Source organism: Glycine soja, chromosome 18, assembly GCF_004193775.1.
Source record: "Glycine soja cultivar W05 chromosome 18, ASM419377v2, whole genome shotgun sequence".
Lineage (NCBI taxonomy): Eukaryota > Viridiplantae > Streptophyta > Magnoliopsida > Fabales > Fabaceae > Glycine > Glycine soja.
In genome coordinates, this window is record NC_041019.1 from 11,870,734 (window position 1) to 11,884,974 (window position 14,241).

General features: G+C 34.2%; 1 pseudogene; it reads left to right on the forward strand.

Moving 5' to 3' along the window:
• Positions 1–4,319: 4,319 nt before the first annotated feature.
• Positions 4,320–5,427, forward strand: LOC114396077 (annotated as a pseudogene).
• Positions 5,428–14,241: the final 8,814 nt, after the last annotated feature.

Consider the following 14,241-nt stretch of genomic DNA (forward strand, 5'->3'; position numbering starts at 1 on the left):
GTAATATATACATAAAATCAATTTTGATTGTAAGTTTTAAATTATATTGTGACAAAATCAGTTTTTTAATATGTGTTATTCGAGCAAAAATCATGTTACAAACACAAGTTTACTTAATATCAATTTTATAATATCACGTGTTTGATTCAAAATCAATTTTTGCAAGCGTACGTGTCTAAATATACATGTACTATAAATATCATTATCAAATGTTTTATTTATTTATTTTTATACCAATTCTTTAAAAAAATGTTCCTTTTCCTAAAAGATAATGAAAATTCTCCTAATAAGTCATCAGGTAACTCTCTTTTATATATATTCCCTTTTTGAATAGTCTAGAATATATCTAGTTTACAGAGTTTTATTTTTCCTCTTTGTATATTAAACTTACTATTTTTTTTTTTTAAAAAAAAGTGCAGTAATCATATATCTAGTTTACAGAGTTTCTGTTATTATATATTTTGCCACAAATTGAAGTGAATGTTTAGTCTGAAAGAAACTAATAATTAATACAGATTGTGCTCAACAAATTACACGTGGGATCGTTGAAGGGAAGGGAAAATCTTTGGACTGTGTTGTTGAAGTGGAACGTGGAAAAAAGCGAAGAGCAAAGTGGCTAATGAAGGGATCAACCATGCATGTGGTTGACACTATTCTTTGTGTGTCCTGGTTGCTTAATTTGCTGCATCTTACGTACGAAAGCGAGAACAATGCGTCTGCGTGGGCCTACTAAGTTTTTTTTTTTATCATAAATAATTTAGATGAGTTGGATTTCATAATTCACTTGTAATGGATTCTTATAAAAATATTTACAGATTATCTATTAATAAAACTTTCATATTAACAATAAAAATTAAACATATTTTCTTATAAGATATGAATATCTTTTATCCTTATCCATTGGATTAATTTTTTTTTTTGGTTGTGGTCCCAAAAGTGAGACCAGCCACATGCAGTTTGTGACCCTAGCGGACATGTTTTCTTAACTCATTAACTCTATATGCCCTATGCCACAAGCAACAGCAAATTGCTTCTGTTGCTGCTTATTCTTGCTCTGCCAAATTTATGTACATGTTTGTTCTGTCGATCTAGTAGGAATGATTTTAAAGGGTCTTCATAAAATTAAGTTACATACTCATGAAGAGGTGAGGAATTTTATGTTAAAATAATGAAGCATTTGATAGAAGAGAAAAAGTTTTTCATGTATGAAATCATGATTCCTGAAAACTGTGAAATACAAAAATTATGTTTTTTGGAATAAATAAAAATTTTAGAATCTTAAGATAAATTTTCTAGAAATCAAAGAGTTATATATTATTTTTATCATATCAAACAATTTAATAATCATATCAAATAATTTAATAAAGAGTAAGATGATATATTTACTGTAGTAAAAATTAATCAGAAAAATAAGATTTTCACCTTTTCACATGAAATTTTTTCCTGAGAAATTGATTAAAATTAAACATATGTATTGTGTATTTTTTTTATTAAGGTATTGTGTATTGATTTAAGTACAAATTTCATCTGATTTTTTAAAGCATATAATTTTTAATTAAAAGGAAACAACATTACATGAACTTTATAATTAAATACATAAATGTAGCTAAACTGTAATTTTTCAACTTAATAGTTGTAATTAAATATTTTTATTTTCACAATTGAAAAACAATTCATAAGCTAAAAATTATATTTGTATAAAACACAATACGTAAATTGAACACAAAATATGCCAAATTCAAAGGTTCATATACAGATCTTTACATACCAAAGAAGTACAGTGTTTTTTTTTTTACATAAGTAGAAATACAGTGCTATGTGCCCCTGTTAAATCCCAAGAGCCAAAACTAATTAAATACCTGAGATTATAGGACTTGTAACATTACTCTAATTAATAAACATTACGATTAACAATGTGGAATGATTACCACTATGGCAATGGCCCACCGCCCAAGATATTAGGAGAAATATGCATCTGGTATGAGGGATTTAAGTGTCGGCAAAATGGTTTTTTATACTTGGATGCAACTTGCTAAGACTCTTGGCGATGACATGACTTTGGCTTTTGTTAAAATTAAACAAAAATGGTCCAACTTAAAAGTTAAGCCAATTAACTTATTGGATCCAAAAGAAATTACTTAATTATCAATTTTATTTAAGCTCTAAAACGAATACTAAGAACTAATGAACGTAATCAACTCGTATGATTAATGAATGATATATTATAAGTTAATTTTGTTATTTAATTGATCACTCATTGTTCAGCAATTTTGTCTTTATTTTTATTAGTGGGGACTCCTACAGTTAACCTATAATCTTAGATAGGCTGGAAGCGCTTACGTGCAAACTAAATCTTTCCATTAACAACTTCAAAGAACTTTCTTTTAGAAAAAATAAAATAAAAAGTAAGATATACTGTAGAAAGAAAGAATACTCGATCTTATGTACATATGAATATAACACGAAAAGGTCAATAAATGATTGATACCTTGAAGGCTAATTTAGCAGCATCTACATGTTTTGAGCTTTATTTGAATGGTGCTTGTTGTCCTTGGATTCTCTTTAGTTTGACAGAGGGGTACAAAGCATGTTCTCCTAGAGCTGTTTTTGGTTTTTTGGGTCATAAAAGCTTGTTGGCATGCTCAAACCATACAAAGGTTAATAGGAGTGACCAATATATCATTGGGCATTTATAGCTTTTCGTGATTGGAAATTTACAGAAGAAAGTTTCATTGTAGATTTATAGTGGGATAATATATAAAGTACTACTATCATATTGGGCATTTATTGTTTTTCGTTATTGGACATATTTTTTGTCATATACGTAAATTTGGTCTTTGATGATATTTAATTTAAATATAATGTTTACTTTTCTTTAATAGTTTTTTTTAAACTCAAAGTTTTTCTGGGCAAGTGTCAATAATTAATTTATCATGGTATTGAAATTTATTTAAGGGTCAAAATTTTAACTACATTCAGAGGAATGAATAGTCCTTTACTAAAAAAGATAACTAAACTAGAATCTGAAGTTTCTAATTAAAATATAATTTGGGATAATAAAGTTATTCAGTTCTTTTAGATATAGTCCCGTCATTCTTTACTATCCGTCTTTTAATATTTTTATATAAAAATAAAAAATGTAATAATTTTTCTTGATGTTAATAAAGTAGTTATAAAGTTTTTATTTTATACTTTTCATTTTTACTTCAATGTAAATATATATTTGTAAATTAATTACAGTTTGAGTAGAAAATAAGAGTGTAAGTAACAAAAACTTAACTAATTAATGTTATTTTCAACTTTAAAAATAATAGATAAATAGAAACAAAACCTTCAAAAAAATTAACAATTATAAAAAGGAACGCAAGAAATATTTGATATATTAATGCTCCATTGACTAATTTCTTTCTATATATATAAAAATTAGAATAGCTATATTGAACGAGGTTATTTTTAGCTATCATTACTTATCGAAAACATTTTTAGCTATTTTTCTTGTGTGAGAATGTTTTTAGAGATTTTTCTTAATCTTTTATCTCTTTTGAGATATATTCTTAATATTTTTAGTTCTAACTTGAATTTTTAATATTTTTAAAAGAAAATATCAATAATTAAATAACAATGTATCATTGTAAATTATTTATCATAAATCTAAAATATAATTTATATGTTCAAAAATATTAATTTTATTACAAATTTTAATTAAAAGATAATTTATGTATTTAAATTTTTTTATTTTAAATCTTAATTATATAATTAAACATTTATTTTTTATAATGCTAAGGTTAAAATACAAATTAATTAATAAGTCATAGAAAAAGAAGTTCATACTGGCTAAGCTAATAGGTTACTTCCTAAATAAACATTTATGTTCCCTCGTTAATTAGATTTAATCATTAATCTAAGGATAAAATTAAATTAAACTTGTATGATATTTTAGAAATATCTTATTACTCAATGAAATGCCGAAGCTCAATTTCTATACACTTTTAGTGTAATAAAATTTACATTGTCTCCTAGAAAAATATTCCGAATCAAATAGAACTACGGACATCACACTGCATGTTGGAAATCAAACTGAATTGCTTTTTTTTTTTTTAAGTGTTTGGGATTGACATTTTAGAGGGAAAGAAAAAAGAAAGGTAAATTTTAGTTTTTAGATTAACAAAGCTATGCAGTGTTGTATATACTAAACAAAAAGATTAAAATATTAAGTATGCATGTATAGTATTGTTCACGACCGAGAACCTTAGAAAGTTCTAAAGTCAATTAAAACCTTAAAAAATCCTAATGATCTCTCTTTGTGTGACTTGGCATAACTTAAAGAGAGTTATGTTTATTTATTGAAAGTGATTCAGCCCAAGGATTAGAGGCCAACCAATTATGAGGAGTCCTTAATTGGACAGTCCACAACCTCAAGTACTAAGCCTGAAAGTGTGAGGAAACTTACAAAAAAAATGGAGACTATTCAGCAAGGACAGCATACCATTGCCTCATGAATTCAATCATTGAAACCAACCATCTCAAAGAAGAAGACGAATGGATGCAATTATGAAAGCTAAAAATACCTCCTAAAATAAAGCATTTTCTTTGGAGGATTTTGAGAGGATGCTTGCCATTAAGAACTCAATTGCAGTCCAAAGGAGTTCATTGCCCCCACGAGTGCCCCTTTTGTGAGACTAACTTTGGAAATGATTGGCACTTGTTTTTTGGTTGCGTTCATGCAGTAACTATATGGAAAAAGGCTGGGTCATGGAACATTATTCAACATCAATTTCATGCAGTGGAAGGCATCAAAGCATTGTTATTTCATCTCCTATCTTCCCTTGAAACGGATATCAAAGAGTAACTGGCAATCATCTTATGGACGATCTGGACTAGAAGAAATCAGAAAATTTTTGAAGCTGTGGAAATCCCACATCATATCTCAATATCATATTCATCTCAGTTACTCGTGGAGAGGAAGCATGAAAGAAAACGGAACTCCGTGAACACTCCCAGTCCTCAAAGTCAAGCTCATGCAATCTGGATTCCTCCAACATCTGGCTCGCTGAAATTAAATGTGGATGCTGCAATTTTCCTGAGCATATCTTGCTTTGGTGCTGGAATGTGTATCAGGGACGAAAATGGTAGATTTCTACAAGCCAGAACGCAGTGGAACTATGGTGAACCAAGCCCTCTGGAAGCTGAAGCCTGGGCGTTGTTACAAGGGATTAATTGGATACATGAACTGGTTACCAAAATGTTGAGATTGAAGTTGATTGTTAGTCCATTGTAGATGATCTCCATAGTTGTAATAGACACAACACAAATGTTCAAATCCTTTTTTCTAAGTGTAGGGAGTTCTAAAGAATATTTTCTAACTCATTCGTGAGTTTTATTCAGAGGTAAGCCAATAATATTGTTCACTTGTTAGTTTGAGTATCATTATCATTTGCTAGCATCCAAAACTTTGATCATATTTCAAATTGTATTTACTATGTTCTTATGAATGAAATGAAGTAGTTCTCTTCCTAAAAAAAAAAGCCTGAACGTGTAGGTGCTATGCTCGGTCGGTCTATTTGAAGATCCAAATATTTTCTTTTTTATTTTAAAAATTGTCAAGTTAAAGGTATTTATTAGAAATGTAAAAAGTTATCTTCTATCCCCTTTTCATCCAAAACTCACAAACATATAAGGGACTTCTCTCATTCCCATACACGAGAATACTGCAGCTGAATAATAGGTTGTTGTTTTCTGTTACTCCATGTTGTTTCCTGTATCTCTGTTTTTTTTTTTTTTTCAATATGTGATGTGTGATAATCTTTGCATTTAGGGACAGAGAACCTCCAATAGAAAAGGGAACAGAGGGACAAAGGATAGTTGACTAATTTCTCATTGCCTTCCAATTCAATACAACACTGCTATATATATCACAGTTACTCTCCTTCTAACAAACTAATTCCCTCTAATAGAATAGGAAACATTCTAGAGCTAACAGAATCTCCCTAATACCCCTCCTATACTATTAAATCTTGCGCTACTAATAAAGCACGAAATCCTTCCACTTCTTTGGTGTGACAACAGTTCTGTTAATCATGGACTCTACCTCCTTAATCACTGGGTCATTGGCTTTATTTAATTGCTCTTTCACACTGGGCTTGGACATATCAATATTCCCTGCATCAAAATTAACCTTGTCCCCAAGGTTATAAGCAACCTTCAGAGTGGTCCAATCTTCCTATGAAGTATCATCAGGGGAGAGACCCTCCCATTGGACAAGCACTTGGCATTGACTAGAGCCATCCACGATAATCCTCTTGAAGTTTAGGATAGCTAGAGGAACATCCAAAGGGTCATTACCTACAACAAAAGAAGGAAGGGAATCCACTTGACTAGGAAGAGGGCCTGCAAGAGGTTTCAACTTAGACAGTGGAAAACAGAATGAATCTTGCACGAAGGTGGAAGGTCCAAGCGATAAGCTACAGGCCCAATGCATTCAAGCACACGAAAAGAGCCATAAAAACATTTTGAAAGCTTGGTAAACTTGCAACCTAAGAGTGAAAATTGTTCGTGTGGCTGCAATTTGACATATGCCCAATCTCATACCATTAGAGTACATTCGTGGCGATGTTTATCAACAATGGCCTTTATTCGATTGTGAGCTTTCAAAAGGTTCTTTTAGAGCAAGGCAAGGATCTCATCATGTTCCAAGAGGACAGGATCACAAGCAGCAATTTGTAGAAGTACCCTCACATAAGCAGGAATTGATAGGGTTGGCTTACCATACATAATTTGGAATGGAGAGAAATCAGAAGTTGAATGAATATAGGTGTTGTAATGATATTCCGTCCATGGAAGGAATTTCACCCACAAGGAAGGTTTGACATGGATGAAATCCCACAAATACTACTCAATGGTCATGTTCATAACCTCGGTTTGCCCATTTGTCTCTGGATGGTAAGTCGAACTCATACAGAGGAATGTCCTACTTAGCTTAAACAAGTCGAACCAAAAACAGCTGATGAAAATTGGGTCACGATCTAAAACCAAGCTTGCTGGAAATCTATGGTGTTTGTAAACAAGAGAAATGAACAACTCAGCCACCTTTCTTGCAGTGAAACTCATAGGAAGAGCTCTTAAGTGAATACCCTTGGAGAAGCGGTCAACCACCACTAATATGATTGTGTAACCGAGAGAGGGTGGCAAACCAGTGATGAAATCAAGGGAAAGGTCTTTCTATACATGGAAAGGAATGGGAAGAGGTTGTAACAACCCTATCGACTTCTTGGAGCAATACTTAGTTTGCTGACATACAGAGCAATGAACCATAATTTGGAGGACATCATTGCACATTCCAGTCCACTAAAAATTCTTAGCTAGTCTTTGCAATGTTTTCTCCACTCCTACATTCTCACCTAGAGGGGATTCATGGAACTCCTTGACTAGTAATGTCTTAATCTGGGAAGAGGAGTTGACCCAAATTTGCCCCCTTCACAACAATAAACCCTAATTATGCTTAAAATTAGGATCAAACAAAAATTTATCACACAAGTACTAGAATTCATAATCCAATTGCAGCTCTTACTTAAGCTTATCCAAAAATGAACTGAGGAACTGACAAAAGATAACAAGTGGTAGTGAGTGGTTCCGGAGCTTAGGACAAGGCATCAACAATTGTATTGGAAGACCTTGGTTTATATTAGATCTCATAATCATAACCTAGAAGCTTGGAAAGATAATGTTGTTGCTCCGGCATCTGAATGGCCTAAATTAACAGTTCCTTTAACTTGTAGTGATCAGTTTGGCTTATAAAGTAGTGACCTAATCAATATTGTCGCCATCTTTTTACTACACTAGTGATGGTGTGTAATTCTTGGAGGTAAATGGAGGATTGAGACATTCTGGGACAAAATAACTTACTAAAATAAGCTATGGGATGGCCAGATTGAAGTAGAATTGTACCTATAGCAAAGCCAAATGTGTTAGTCTACACTATAAATGGTTGAGTGAAGTCTGGCAAGGTCAAAATAAGAGTCGTCATCATCACCATCTTCAAAGCGTCAAAGGCTGAATGTGCCTCCGGTGACCACTTTCTCTCTTAAGTAAGGTTGTCAAGGGAGAAGCAATAACAACATAATTCTTGGCAAATTTCCTGTAAAACCTAGTTAAACCTAAGAACCCACGTAAAGCTTTAATAGAGGAAGACATTGACCAAGTCTGGATGGCATGGAGTTTGTGAGAGTCCAAAGCCATGGTACCCTAAGACACAATATGTCCCAAGTAAGCAACTTGAAACTGACAAAAGAGCATTTTTGTATGTTGAGATGGAAGTTATTTTGCTAGAGTATAGTAAAGACCTGAGCAAGATGTTCCCAATGAAGTTCTAGCGAACGACTATATACCAGAGTATCGCCAAAGAAGACGATGACGTGCTTGTGGAGAAGTGGCTAGAAAAGGTCATTCATGGTGGCTTGCAAAGTGATTGGCACATTGCAGAGCTCAAAGGGCATGATACGGTATTCATAATGTCCATCGTGGGTGCAAAATGTCGTTTTGGAAATGTCCTGGGGTTGAAGGTGGATTTGATGAAACCCAAAAGTCAAATCCAATTTTGAGAAAATGGTGGCTGCCCCTAATTCATCAAACAATTCATCTATTGTGGAAGAGGAATTTATCTTTCACAGTGAGGGAATTTAGAGCTCAATAATCCGCACACATGCACCAGGAACCATCATTCTTTTATAGAAGAAGAACTAGCGACGAAAAGAGACTTGTGCTTGGATAAATCCAATCATGTCAGTAACTTGGACACTTGTGCCTCAATCTCAACCTTTTGAGTGTAGGGGTATTTGTAAGGATGAAGGCTGACATGTGACGAGTTAGGAAGCAATGGAGTGGAATGATTAGTGATGCATGATGATGGGAAGTTAGAAGGTTCATCAAATAGAGATGAAAACTAATGAAGAAGATGTTGCAATTGAGGATGAGAAAGAGGATTTGATATTGCCTATGGATCCTTTAAGGAATTGGGGCCACACCCAAATTGAGAAATATTGGGCCTCTTGGCTGCTTTGGGCCAATTTTTGTAGATGTTGGTAATTAATGGGGGTAAGGGTGTTAATGTTCTCACCCTTCAACTCAACATATTTATAGTTGTGCTAAAAAGGCATTGCGGGGGTTGATAATCCATCAGGATATGCCCCAATTGTTTGAGCCATTGGGCCCCCAATACCCCATATGTTCCACTCAAATCTAAAACAAAAAGATATACCACAACTTAATGCCCCTAGATGAGCAATATTACCCCACGAAAGACTTGCTCATAAGTCAATTCCTCACCATTTCCAACCTGGACCTTCAACATGGGTGTTGGGCTGCAAGCCAGGCCCAATTCTCGCACTATCTTCATTTGAATAAAGTCATGAGTACTTTCCCTATCTACAAGAATTTGGATTGAATGTGATGAAATCTGGCCCACAACTCATAATGCTTCTGAAGCATGATTTCCTAATAATGCATTAAGGCTCAATTGTGCCGAGTGGGCCTCCCTTTCCAAATTTGAATCAGGTCTTGGATTGACTGAAAAAAATGGGTCATCTTCTTGTCCCTGTTAATTCCGCTCTTCAATCTCTTCTGCCACTAGTAAGAAATATCGAGCAACACAATGGTGATTTTGGGCCCATCTCTAGTCACAATAGTAATAGAGACCTTTTTCTCTATGATGTGCAAACTTGTCAAGAGAGAGGTTCTTGTATCTGGTATAGGAAGTAGGAGCTGGTAACAATGGCGGTAGTTGCTTAGGAGTGACTTGCTTAGCTGGTTCTATGGTATTGCATGTCGTCGTCATAAACACTCGTGTCACCGGTGGAGAAGTAACAATGTCAGGAGGTTATGATCGAATGAAACAAAACAGGTCATTTAACTTATCCTCATGTAACTGAACAAGTCCGACCGCCTGAGAAAGGGAAGTGGGTTGCAAAGCCAATATCTCATATTTAATCTCCTATTTCAACCCCAATATAAAGCAACTCAACAGAAATGAGGAGTCCAACCCCACAATTCAATTAGCTAATGACTTAAACTCACTAAGATAAGCTGCAACCAAAGAAGTTTGGTTGAGTTTAAAGAGCTTACCTTGTGGGTTGTCAAATGCAGTAAGGGTGAATCTCGACTCCAAAACTTGAAGAGATTGGGGCCACGAGTTAATCTAACCATTTTTGTACATCTATTGATACCATGCCAATGCAGTGCCATCAAAATAAAATGAAGTTATAGTGATTCACTCCTCCTTTGGGGTTTCGTGATAATAAAAAAAATTGAATAATCTTGAAGATTCATCCATGGGGGTCTTCCCCCTCATAGCAGGGAACATCCAACTTCAAGTAGTGTTTCTAATGTGTTGGTGAGGATGAATTGGTGTAAGGTGAAGAATGAGAAATTGGTGAACGATTATCCAAAACTACAACACAGTTTGCAACTTCATCCATTTTGTTCATGAACGTGGATTGTAATTGAGTCATGCGCTGAATCAGATCCTCAAATTTGTCAGTAGCAGTACTGCTATTCTTGGAACATGTATTGTCAGTCATGTGTAAAGGTGGTTGTCTCTCTCAATCAAAGCACCAATTGATGTGTGATAATCTCTAAATTTAAGGATGAAGAACCTCAAATAGAAAAGGAAACAAAGAGAGAGGATAATTGACTAATTTCTCATTGCCTTCCAATTCATTACAACACTGTTATATATATCACAGTGACTCTCCTTCTAACAAACTAATTCACTCTAACATAATATGGAACATTATAAGGCAAATAAAATCCCCTTAATACCCCTCTTATACTAATAAATTTTACACTACTGATAAAGCACAAAATCCTTCCACTTATTTGGTGTGACAATAGTTCTTTTAGGCCTAGACTCTACCTCATTGATCACTTGGTCGTTGGCTTTATTTAATTGCTCTTCCACATTGGAATTGAACATATCAATATCTTTCTTTTTCATATTTGTTTCAATGAGAAATGCAAGATGGAAAAGGAACCCATCTTTTCAACTTGGAAATACGATTCTATTTTGTCCACATTCTCCATCCCTTTCTATTAAAACGATTTTGTTTTTGGAATGATCAATCCTGAATGTAAAATTAAATTCCGAAATGATTACAAATTTTGGCTTTTGACCAATCTAAAAGGTAAAAAAAATAATCTAAAAAGGGTACAGGAAACAATTTGAAGGTGCATGAATCAACAATCTGAATAATGGGTATTGCTATTGGCACTACCACTTTTACTAATAGCATTACCCGTGTGGGTGTATTTTATCCATATTCCAAAACTGGTCCTTGAAAAATTACACAACGGAATTGTGTTTCTGTTGTGCAATTTGGAGGTGAAAAAAACAACAACGAAAGTACGTTTTCATAGTAACAAAAGTACTTTTATTATTATTTTTTCACCACAACGGAAACATACTTTCGTTGTTATTTTTTTTCACCCCCAAATTGCACAACGGAAACACAATTTTGTTGTGCAATTTTTTTCACTCCCAAATAACACAATGGATTCATGATTCTGGTGTGCTATTTGATTTTCCCCACAGATATGCAATTGAGGTATGCTTTCATTTTGAAATTTTATTTTCACCTCTATTGTACAACAGAATCATGGTTGTGTTGTGTTGATTAACATAATGGAATCATGATTCCATGGTGTTTTTTTGAAAATGTTTTAGTTTTTTTAAAAGTAAAATTTAATGTTTTATATTGTGATTTAACAACCATATTTATCGCGATTTGACAAGCCAAAAATAGAATCGTATGTTTTGTCAGTGAAATCTTGGCATTGGTTAAGAATTGATACATGAGAGAACAATACAAGATGCTAATAAATACAAGTGGTTTGAGACAGCTCATTGCATTGTCTTGATATTTCGCCAAAGAAGTGGATTGAAGATGGAAAGAGTCGTCGTTGTTGTGTATTACGATGGTGATGTGGTATCAAGTTCTTAGGGGTTATTGTTTGAATGTTCTAATGTTCCTAAATTCATTAAAAATAGTTAGGAAATGTTGCTTGCTGCTATGAGAAAAGCATTTACGAATGCCATTGGAGGTGGAAGAAGCTTATTTGTGGGTTTTTACCGTAAACATGTATATGTAGGTGATGGTTGTGTTGAGTATGTCTGCATGGAGCTTAAAAATGACAATGAAGTGGGGAAGATATTTTTCATCTTTTCGCAGTTTAGTTCTAAATGTCTAATCGAGTTGTATGCAATGATTGACAAATCTCCAAAAGAAATTCTTGTCCTTCTGTGTAAACCAAGAAAACCACGATCTATCGAAGATGTTATCGGTCTGATGCATGGATCAATGGCAACAAGCTCTAATGAAGATGATAAGTCTATGTAGTCATGTTTTTAATTGATGAAATTTATGTTAGTTGTTGTTGTTGTTTGTTTGCTTGTTTTCTGAATTCAATCAAAATTTCGTTCTTTATTACATTACTAGGTGTGCATAGTTTAAACATAAAAACAAGACAAACGTAAATTGCTAAATATAAGTTCATAGAACATAAAAAATTGTACAAACAATATCATAAGTCGAATACATAATAATAAAAATAATAATACAAAATGACAAATGTCCTGAACAAATGTCCTTAAGTGCCCTTGCGGTTACATTCTATGCCACCTCTAATGGCTTTCTTCCTCAATGGTGGCTGCTCCTTAGCTGAGCTATATCAAGTTGCATGACCCTCCTATGTTATCAGTAGAAGCTACTTTATGACCTGATGACTATATGTGCATCCAAGAATAACTCTCATGTCCAACAATCTTTGTGTCGATATTGACATCATTTGGAATCAATCCTACATAAATATTTAACACTAAAATTAGTAATTAATTTTTCAATAAAAAAATAAAACAAAATGATGACAATTTTATTTGTATTACCTGACAGGAGTAAACAATACCTAGTACATAATCTGGTATCTGACCACGACCAGGTTGTGGCTGAGGCTGAGACAAAATACATACAAGATGATATGGTGGCTCTCCCTCCTGTGCCGAAATCATGTATGGATGTAAATGCTCGTAATACCAAGGTAGGTAGTCTATAATGTAGGCCCATGAAGTCCCATGTGGAGAAGCCTTACCCAATGCCACCAAATGCTGCTCCCACTCAGCCCATGCCTCACAACACTTATCATATGTAGTAAGACGCTCAAGTAGGTTTAAGGGAATCCTCGTGCATACCTAAACTGCCTCAAAACCCTCTACAATAGATACCATGTTTGTCCCAACTCTGATGTAGCCAAAGTAGCATGTCTAGTCCTCAAAAGGTCTAATGTCTATGCGTGATGCATATGGGGACCAGGCAACATCAATCATCTGGAACTGATTTGACAACTGCCTATCCTAGTAGCCTTATCATTACCCCTCAATGGCAACCACCTAGCCGCAAATGGCTTCTTACGGTCATAATCCAACACCTTCTTACTACAAGGAATGGTCGATAAATGTTCAAACACACACACATGTAAAACATGAAACATATTTTTAGTGTCATATAATACTAAGTAACAAACAATTGTGTATTAAAAAAATAATTCTTATCACCAGTAGCACCATATAACCTCACATCTATTTGTTGCCATACTTACTCATATATGACAGTTGGTCGTAAAGATAAGCCAACGTAGCTACCCCCCAAGCATACTCAATGCAACTATCCAGATCATTGTGGTATTGTAGGTAGCAAATGTGTACATGTGTCGAGCTCTTCTCAACAAAGATGGTATTGCAAAGCAAATGCAACAAATATGTTGTAGTAGCCCAAACGTATGTCTCACTAGCAACGTAGGTGTGATACAACCATTGTAACCAACTCAGAGCCACCATGTTGCATGTTGACGTTGCAGCATCTGCCTCCTAGTTTGTCATAATACCGAGCTCTGACCTCTATGAACCTTTGATCTCCTTCCTAGTGTAGGTCGTGTCTGTGTGATCTTGGAAATTGCTTGAGATACGCAGATGCAAAAGACATGACACATCATCGAGGGTGATGGTCATCTCTCCAACTGGAAGGTGGAAGGAATAGGTCTCATTGTGTCATCTTTCGATAAAGATGTTGATTACGCCTTTATTCCCAGACATGCACCGTGCAACATATAGGCTTTTAAGCCCTAACTTATCCACATATATGCCCTTTCAACTTTGTTTGGGTAGCGTAGTCCATAACACTGCCACCATGGCTGACCAAC